This window comes from Megalops cyprinoides, chromosome 19 (genome assembly GCF_013368585.1).
Source record: "Megalops cyprinoides isolate fMegCyp1 chromosome 19, fMegCyp1.pri, whole genome shotgun sequence".
NCBI lineage: Eukaryota > Metazoa > Chordata > Actinopteri > Elopiformes > Megalopidae > Megalops > Megalops cyprinoides.
The window spans coordinates 4,472,085-4,481,439 of record NC_050601.1 but is presented as its reverse complement, the minus strand read 5'-3'; the positions used below and the strand labels follow the sequence as shown (position 1 = coordinate 4,481,439).

General features: G+C 49.4%; 1 protein-coding gene across 1 annotated transcript in view; it reads left to right on the top strand.

The window, feature by feature from the left end:
- Positions 1-9,355, top strand: part of glis2b (GLIS family zinc finger 2b) — a 34,888-nt gene that overhangs the window by 1,530 nt on the left and 24,003 nt on the right.

Below are 9,355 nucleotides of genomic sequence, written 5' to 3'. Positions count from 1 at the left end.
CGATCTGTCTCTCCGGCCGTCACGCTGGAAGGTGGGACAGGACACGCGGGTGAAGGAAAGATAATTCACAGAAAGCGTCCTTTCATGAGCAAGGCCTTCTTTAGCTGGGAGAGCTGTGTCGTGCCGGTGGCAAGGTTGTCGGTTTTCTCGCGATCGTTTAAGGTGCAACAAGGACAGTGCAGATTTGTTGAAATCGTGGAGTTGTCATGCTTTTCTGTGAAGACCGCTCCCGTGCTTCGCCTCGTACGGGTGCGCTTTGTTGCTGCTATTTGGGATATTATGATGAACTTTTCTGTTTATTTTGATTGGTCTTCCTTTAAACCACGGAGAGAGATTAGAAAGCTTTTAGACCTTTTTTTTTCTTCTTAAAAATAGCTGCTTAATGGCACTGTTTGCTCATTGCATTCCTTGATCGAGACCGAGATACAAATGCGGTGAAAAGCATCAAAGAGTGAGAGTGAGAATGTGCAGGCTTTCGCCACAGCCGAACCGAATGGTGAGGGACTGGGATGAAGTGGCCGAGTTGAGGCAGAGGATAAAAAACTGTTTTCCTCCAATTAAGCAATCCCAGTGTCTGCGTGCTTAATTGTGGGTGCAGAGGGCTGAGGCTAGAGATGGAGGCCATTCTCATTGGCAGTGTCCCAGGCCCCATCCCGAGGGAACAGACCTGACAATCAAATGCCTAAAATAAAAAAATATGATGACTGACCCCCCCCCGCTCTAAAAGCCTCAAAGACACAATGCGCTGTGCGTGTGGACTGGCTGACGTATTTATTCAGTCCGATGGCCATGCATTTCCCAGCAGGTGACTCCCGTGTCCAGAATGGGCCGCCAGAGTCCGATATGAAGATCGCCATCCCTGCGTGCCTGCAGGAGTGCTGTCTCGATGTTGTTCTCGGTGTTATTGGGTTAACTAGTAAACGGGACGCAAGGCTGGAGTGAAGCTGGTCAGGCGGACGTTGACTCTTCGTGCCCTCTGGATTTGAATCCTTACAACTAAGCACTGAGGCATGCATACAGTGTAATACAGTGGCGCTTTGGCCTTCATTTTCAAATTTAGGGAAGAATGTTTTTAACACTTATGCACATCATCAGGAGTTCTGCTGTCACTGAGACACGTGAAGAATATTGCACAAGAAAAAAAAAAATTACAGGCCTAGTAAATATACAGGCCTTCGTACTTGCTTTATTTTTTTTTTTCAAATGAGGAAAAATGCACCACAGTGTTAGATTTGATGACTACATTTAGCAGATCTGGTCTTTCCAGCAGTGGGAGTGAAGTTTGCTGCTCAGTGTACGGTCCTGTGGACCTGGATCACTTGACGTTTTTCACTCGCACAGCTGTAGCATTCTGCAACAGTTTGTCTGGGGTCAGGCATTGTGGCTGATCCTATCTGCTGCGATGCAGTCCTGATAGTGGCACCTCAAAGTTATTGACAGCATGAGGGAGAGCAGTATTGTAGTTGCCACGGTTTCTCCTGCGAGTAACGTTATTCAGGGCTTTCGGACACGATCGGAGGCGGCGGCCACGTGTGGATGTGATTGTGACCACTTCCTGCTCTGTCCCGTGACCCGCTGGGACCACAGTGGCATAGCCTGGAGAACGCTGAGCTTGCCAGCGGTGTTCAGAGTGGAGGCCAGTTCGCTCTGGTCAGGACATCATAGCTAGGGGTATGAATCTAGGGAAGGACACAGCTGTGTGACCTTAGCGTCATTATTATAATTATTATTATTAGGATTATGATTATTATTATTATTATGGTACAGTATAAATTCACAGGGAGTGTGCCTGCAGAATTGCCAGTCACTCCTGATTGCTGGTCGATAGCATAGCATCTTGAGTAGCGGTGTTAAAAGAGACATCAACACGAGATTCAAAATAAAACATTTAAAAGCTTGGCAAAGATGGGGAGAGAGAGAGAAAGAGAGGTTAAAGTGCCCCCCCCCACATCACCTCACAGTGAGACTGGGGGAGCAGGGGGAATTCTGGGATTGATATGCCAATGCCCTGCCCCTTGTGCCACACACAAACCCACACACACACCACGTCCGGGGGTTTCCCATCGCTCAGTGGGAGAGACAGTTGCATTGTGGGAAGACGTCTGTGTGGTGATATCCTGTTTCCGACGCAGGGGCTCGCAGGTGGTATGGTGGTGCCGAGCTACCTGCTGGGCCTGGCCGGCACATCGCAGCCTGGGTTAGGATCTCCCTGGAGGGAGCACAGCAGGGCACAGTCAGGCTGAAGCACAGCTCCTCTGCAGGAAGCAGAGAGAGGCTGTTCCCTCCCACAGCCCTGCATCCAGACACTTTTCTCAGTGGGAAAGATGCCCTGCACATTGTGACTCATGTCCACGCTGTCATTTACCAGAGATACCTGCAGGAAATGGAGCAGCTTTTATAGTATTTACAGGGACAGATGTAGACAATTGTCTGTTTGTTTTTTTTTTTTTTTAGTGAAACATGTATACAGTAAGAATCACACTGTCTGTTTTGTCAAGACCGCATACTGGCTTTTTATCAAAAAAAAAAGCAAAAGTGTTTTTCCCTCTGGGGATATTGAACATGCTTGTTGTTTGAGATAACCGCATCCTCCAGGTGGCATGAATACATTTTTAATATGGCAGGGCTTGCCTGAGCCGTCTGCTGTGGAAAACACAGAGATGTGCTGGCACCCAGGTCTGAGATGTGAACTTTCTCACATATGAATGTGCCTGTGGCGCAGAAGAAGTGAGTGGTGTAACTGGCCCAACTGCCATGTCCTGAGGCGACCGTAGCATTTTCGTTTCTCTCTCTCTCTCTCTCTCTCTGTCTCTTTCTCTCGCTCTCTCTCTCGACGCAGTTCTGAAAATGGGATTGAGAGTATAAGATGGATTCGCTGATGGGATTTTCAGAAGCATCTGGAAATCTCGTTAAGCTGAAAGCGGGATGGGGACGGGGATGGGGGCCGTAGGGTGGGGGTGGGGAGATGGGTTGCGGGGGGGTGGGGAGTGGCGGGGAGGGAGGGGGGGGGGGTAGGGTGGGATGCCGGGTGATTATCACGTCTTACCAGCGGCCCGGGAGAGAAGCACCCATGGCAGGGAAGGAGGAGGTGACGGACTGTGTGCTAACCTGGAGCGGCTGTCCAAGAAGAGGCAAGGCCCGCTCCAGGCCTCTCTCCAAGCCTGCAGTTTCCCACCAAATGATGCAACGGCGCTGCAACACTCTCACCAATAAGCAGAGAGGCATTAATTATTCATATCTGAGAGCTGATAGGGCAGGGTTCTGTACTGTGGCATGTCACTAGAATTTTGAATATGAGTTTCAAGAGTTTTGTTTGAAGCCTAGAATATATATTTTTTTTTTAAAAAAAGGGGGAAGTAGGATGAAAAATTGGAAAGAGGGCTAAAACCATTCGGCTTTTCTGGGAAGGCCCAAGGTTAAGCGGATGGTGTTGGAGGAAGGCTGTGGGTGCTACAGGCACTTTGCTGTGAGAAGGAGGTCCAGTGGCAACAGGGGAGATTATCTCGAAAATTGTCATGATTACCGTTACTGTCTTTTAAAGTTTCTGCAAGTCGTATCACAGACCCCCCCCCCCCCCCCCCCCCACCCGGTCACAACTGTGGCGACATTCCGAATACTTGAGAATTCTGTGTGTTTGGGATGTATATTCTGAATAAAATGCGCACATATTTTAATACTTCATTAATAAATTGCAGTTCATTAGCAGGCAATCTGAATGAAGGGCAGTGTGAGTGTGTGGCTCTTAGCATGTCGTTCTCCTGAAGGTGTAGCAAAAGGAAAGGACGCTGGTCAGATAGTGCCATGGCATCGCTATGACACCAGAGCCGAGATTGAACAACATAATTTTTGTAGCTGTGATCCTACCGTACCGAGTCTGCATGGCCTTTTATTTGGCTGTCGTTCAGCTGAGAAAGGAGGAGCCCCTTAGGGTGCTTAAACACTGCTAGCTGTTGCGCATTTAAGTTGTTTTTGAGTCTGACGGAGGTGGAGAAAATGAATGTGGATGGCACGGAGAGAGGCTCTCCACATGGCCCCGTCTCTCTCTGACAGAAATACACACCAGAAGCACTGCCCTTGCCAGACCTGTCCATTCTCCAGTGAGTACTGCCAGCTCCGGAGAGCAGAAAGTCCCTAGACTGCCTCCAGTAGCTGCTTTTCTGCAGATAGAAGTGGCTAGGGGTCAGGCTGGGGTTTACCAGGAGGGTAATTTTAGCTTATTTTTCTGCATGTTTCGTACATTTCTGGGCACACTGGAATGAACAATTCAGAAGCTGCATATTTTTTGACAACTTCTTTTTTTAAGAAAAAGGAATTCCTTGTGACTGTATATAAATGTCTCTTGGTGGCTGTAAACATCTCTCTAGGTTTGATGAGGGATTTGCTGGAGTCGCAACACTGGCTCCAGCCCAGGGTCTCTTTATTGTGGTTTGCCAGACAGGAAGTTGACCTGGAACTACATTTCCCAGGAGGGCAGTGTAGTTGTCTGTGAGTTCACAAAGGTCACAGCAGGTGTTTCGGGTTTTGAGACCAAAAAATGGGAAAGTCAAAGGCCTTGGGGATAAAGAAGGAAAGGAAACATACCGAGAACAAAACGAAATGTGTCACAAAATTACAGAATCTCTTTTCCAGCAGGGATTGTTAACATTTCCTCGAATGGCAGAGGTTACAGGGATCTACAGGGTTGGTCAGCAGTGGGGATGCCCATAATCGGAAGCACTAATTTGCAGAATTCTGCATTTAATCTTCTGTTGGGTCCCTTAGCGCTCACTGCTATCCGTTGTCCCAGCTCATCCCAAACAAGAAGGCCATTGTTAGCCCTGGCATGAGGACATGCTGCTTCCTGCTGGAATGCTATCGCATCGGGACGGGCCCGTGAGAAGGGCAGAGAGCGGGGTCCTGGGACAGCACAGCGCCGTGCAGCCAGGGTGGTGCTGAATCACTGCGAGAGGCCTGCCACGCCCTAACCCGCCCCGCCCTGCCCTGCCCCGGCTGGCGTGCTCAGACCGCCCGCTCGGCAGCTGGTCTGTGGCAGGCGCCGGCACCGGCGCTGCCGCCCATTAGGGGCGGTCCGCAGTAGAACCCCGGGCACCGTCAGACGTGGAGCAAGGCGGGCTGGCCCTCCTCCGGTGGAGTCGGAGCTGAAATCAGGCCAGTGAATCCTGAGCTGTGGAAGTGGAGAGGCCAGCGAGAAAACCGCCCTCTCCGCCTGGGCCGGAGCCACGCATTTTTCTCCAGTTAAACTGTAACCACTAATGACAGCGCGGCCCCAGCGCTTCCTCCCCAGAAAGCCTCATTCATGCCATCCCCGCTGTTTAAATGAACCCCCCCCCCCCACCCTCTTCTACCCTCAGCGTCACCTTTGAGGGACGTCCCTGACAGAATCCAACCCCCCCCACACTCCCCAACCGCCCCCCTCGCCCTCCCCATACATCTCTGTCTTTTCTCTGCCTGGTGATCCATTGTGTCGTGTCCCTGTGGGTACATATCCAAAATAAACACAGACGGAATTCCATGCCGTCCTCCACCTCTTTCTCTCTTTCTGTCTTTCTCTGTCTCTCTTTCTTTCTTTCCTCACCCCAACCCCCCCCCACTCTCCTCTCCCCCCTCCCCCCTCCCTTCTGGAACGACAGGGCTCCTGAGGTAAAGTTTGCTAGTGACAGTTCAAACGCGGTAACAGCCACTGTCAGGTTGCATTTCCACACCATGGTCACCCAGCGAGTTTCGTTCAGAAGACCAGGCCTGCAGTCTGTTCCGCGAGGCCACAGATGTTCCCCTACCCTGGTAGTGCCGAAATTGGCACGCAATGGCCCGGACCCCGTACCAAGCCGGGCGATCATGCAGGAGGGTGAGAGGCTGGCGGGGGTGGGGCCAGAGACACCTTTGACTACGCTGGAATGCGTATAACGAAATGCCCGACTATACTGGGTTCATAATTTAACCCAGCGAAAAGCACCAGTGAAGCTCGTGTAAGAGGATAACAGGGAAAATAAGAAAGAGGAAGACTGAGGGGAAAAGGAGAGTAGCAGAGGGCCCTTAGAGAGATGCAGCAGATGCAGTTGTGGCACCCGGGAAGAAGCAGCTCCATTTTGCCTGTGACGGCAGACGTCTTTATGGTCCCGCTTACAGTCAGTCAGCCTTCCAGATTACGGGTGCTGGTGCTGGGACAGGCACGGCCAGCGTCTGTGAGCCTTCTCTCTCTCTGTGAGAATGAGGCACTGGAGTCCTCTGTGAGCTCCCTCTGTGAGTGCACAGCACCCCGTAGCAACTGTGACCTTTCTCTCTCTCTCTCTCTCTCTCTCTCTCTCTCTCTCTCTCTCTCTCTCTGTGATCATGAAGCGCGTAGAGTCATCTGTGAGCTCAATCTCCCTCTGTGCACGGCACCCCGTGGCAGCTGTGAGCTCTTCTTGTTTTCCCTCCTTGTCGCCTGTGAGCTCCGTCTCTCTCAGAGAGTGGAGCACGGCTCGGCAGTGCGGCGGTTAAAACCCCAGCCAACATCTGCTTTGTATTATTATTTTCTTGTTTGGCCCACACCCTGCATTCCCCCCCCCCAATGCTCGCGATGGAGTGTTTGAAATGTAATGAGCAAATATGGGCTGCAACGCATGTGCGTGGTCTCAGGCGGGGGCTTTACGACAAAGAGATAAAAAAAAGGAGAGAGAGAGAGAGAGAGAAAGAGAGAGGCTTTTAAAAGCTCTTTTACATTTAGGATGTTCAGAGAAAAGGTAGACAATAATAAAAAAATAAATTAATTAAGAAACAAGAACAAAACAAAAAGGGGAAAGAGGTAGAGAGAGAGGGAGAGAGAGAGAGAGAAAGAGAGAGGGAGGGAGAGAGAGAGAGAGAGAGAGAGAGAGAGAGAGAGAGAGAGAGAGAAGGGGTGAGGCCCTCCAGAAACCGTCTGCTTTGCAAGTCTGGGCTTGGGTTCAGCTCCCTGTCTGGGCAGATGGGTTCCTGTGTGCAAGGGTTCAAGGCTCTCTCTGCTGGCATAGATCATGCACAGGCTCATGCTGCCAAAGCTCACAAATGTCTGAAAAGTCAACAAGTGCATTCACAATAACAAATGATAGTGTGCTGTTTGTGCAAAAAAAAACCTGATTTAAAAAAAAAAACACAAAGTGAGAGAAAATAAGAGAAATAGGAATATCCACTTTCGGGAGGTGTAATTATCAGCGGGGGGAGGGAGGGATTTGGCAGGGTTTGGAGAGTCCATTCCAGGAGCTCTCACATGCAAAGAACCACAGCTCTCTCAGGGTAGAGGGTGGGACTGAATTTGGAACGAAAACCCCTCACATGTCAGCCTCCCAGAAGCCAGTCAGGGCCTTTTTTTCCTTTTCCAGAGAGCTGTGGTCATTACGAGCCCAGCAAGTTTCTATACTTGGTAGTGTAACGAATCTGGCCTGTGAAGGTCACCTTTTTGCACTTCTGGGTTGATCATTGCCAGGTAACTTTGCTTTATAGGGTGACTCGAAAATAAAACTCGGCTGTCGCTTCTGACCGGGCCGGGTCCTGTCAGAGCAGCGAGACAGACGAGCCGCTCTCGCCGTGGAACGTCCCTACGAGACGCTCCAAATGACCGACAGCGGCGGTGAAAGTAGGACTGCGTAAACGGAACAGCCCGGCATGCTGTAGCCAGCTGGGGGGTGAGCCCCGAGGAGGTTGCGGGTTTGAATCTCGAGCAGAATTGCCTTTGCAGTCCTAGGAGGGGCGCTCAGCCTGAAAGAATAGGCAGATCTTCAGCTGTGCTTGAATGGCAAATAATAACACATTAGTGTTAATGTGATGTATGATCATAAAGAATTGCCAGACCTGACAGTGCCCATAGGCCCGCATCTCTACACAGAATGCCTCCCTATATGTCCATTAGACTGGGACATACAAGTCATGTCATGCAAAGAGTCTCGCATGTCAGGACAATGTCAGGACGTTGTTTTCCATCAGTTTAAAACAATTTTCTCATAAACATCATGTGTATATGTATAAATTATATGTATGAATTAAATGTATAAATTCATATATGTATATGTTAATTAAATTAAATCATAATAATTATTATATTACAAAAGCCTGTGACAGAACTTTCCATATGAGCAACCCTCTCAATGTGGGACAGCTCTGTAAATTTTAGGGTCAGGACATTTGTTTTGGGGTAAGAAGGTTTGCCTCTAATGTGATTACATTTCTTACAGTGAATGTTGAAATGTGCAGCCACGGTATGCCTTGACTTGTTGCATTAGACAGCGTTAGCATAGCTAGGTCTGCCTGCATCAGCCAGTCGCAATGACCAGCCAACAAACTCGGCGTGGCCTTTTTTCAGGAGGTCTGCACCATCGCACTTGTCTATTTAGTGTCAGATGAGCAAGACCGCACTCTGCTTTCATGTGTAATCCAGTAGGTGATGTCATTGTGTTTGTCTTGTGCTGTACTTTGGTTGGCCCTGATTGCCCTCTGTGTGTGTGTGTATGTGTGCAATGCGTGTGTGTCTGTGTGCGTGTCAGTGTGCATGCATGTGTGTTTATGCATGTCTGTTTGTGTCTACGTGCATGGGCGCGCAAGTGTGTATGCATATGTGTCTGTGTGCGTGTCTGTGTGTGCAGATGAGTGTGTGAGTGTCTGTATATGCGTCTTGTCTGGATGTATGTGTGTGTCTGTGTATGCATGTGTATGTGTGTGTATGTGTATGTGTGTGTGTATGTGTGTGCATGTGTATGTGTATGTGTATGTGTGTGCATGTGTATGTGTGTGTGTACTGTCTGGAGGTTGCTTGGTGTTAGCAGGAGTTACTGCAGAGTGTCAGCTGGCAGGGGAACTCTTCTCTGGCCTCGGCTCTTGGTACTTCAGGACTGTGGGGTGGGTACCCATGATGATTTTGGGAAAGCTCCCAAAATGTACCCTGCAAATGTAGTTTAAAAATGTTGTTGATCAGATGGTAGTAGTCCAGTTTTGCTCTGCATTTCCATTTAGCATTGGCTTTGCAGTTTGGGTATGATTTTGTTGTAGCATGATGTGTGTCTTAGACCAAGTGTCTTCATCTGTCAGCGAAAACTGCACTTTGATACTTACTGAAATTGGTTAAGTTGCTGATTGACATACAAAGGCCCTGTTGCAAGCCTGACTTTGCTTTGATGATCCTTGTCTGTGGCATAGAACATTGTCCTCTTCTCTCTGTCTCTCTCTCTCTTGCTCCTTCTCTCTTTTTCTCTTTGGCTCTGCGGCCCTCTCTCTCTCTTTCTCTCTCTCTCTCTCTCTCTCACTCTTTCTCTTTCTCTTTGCTTCTCTCCCTCAGTCTCTCTCTCTGGGTGGAGGGAGTCAGAAGATGAAAGCTTCTCAGTGTTTGGGAGGAGCCTGTCACCCAGCT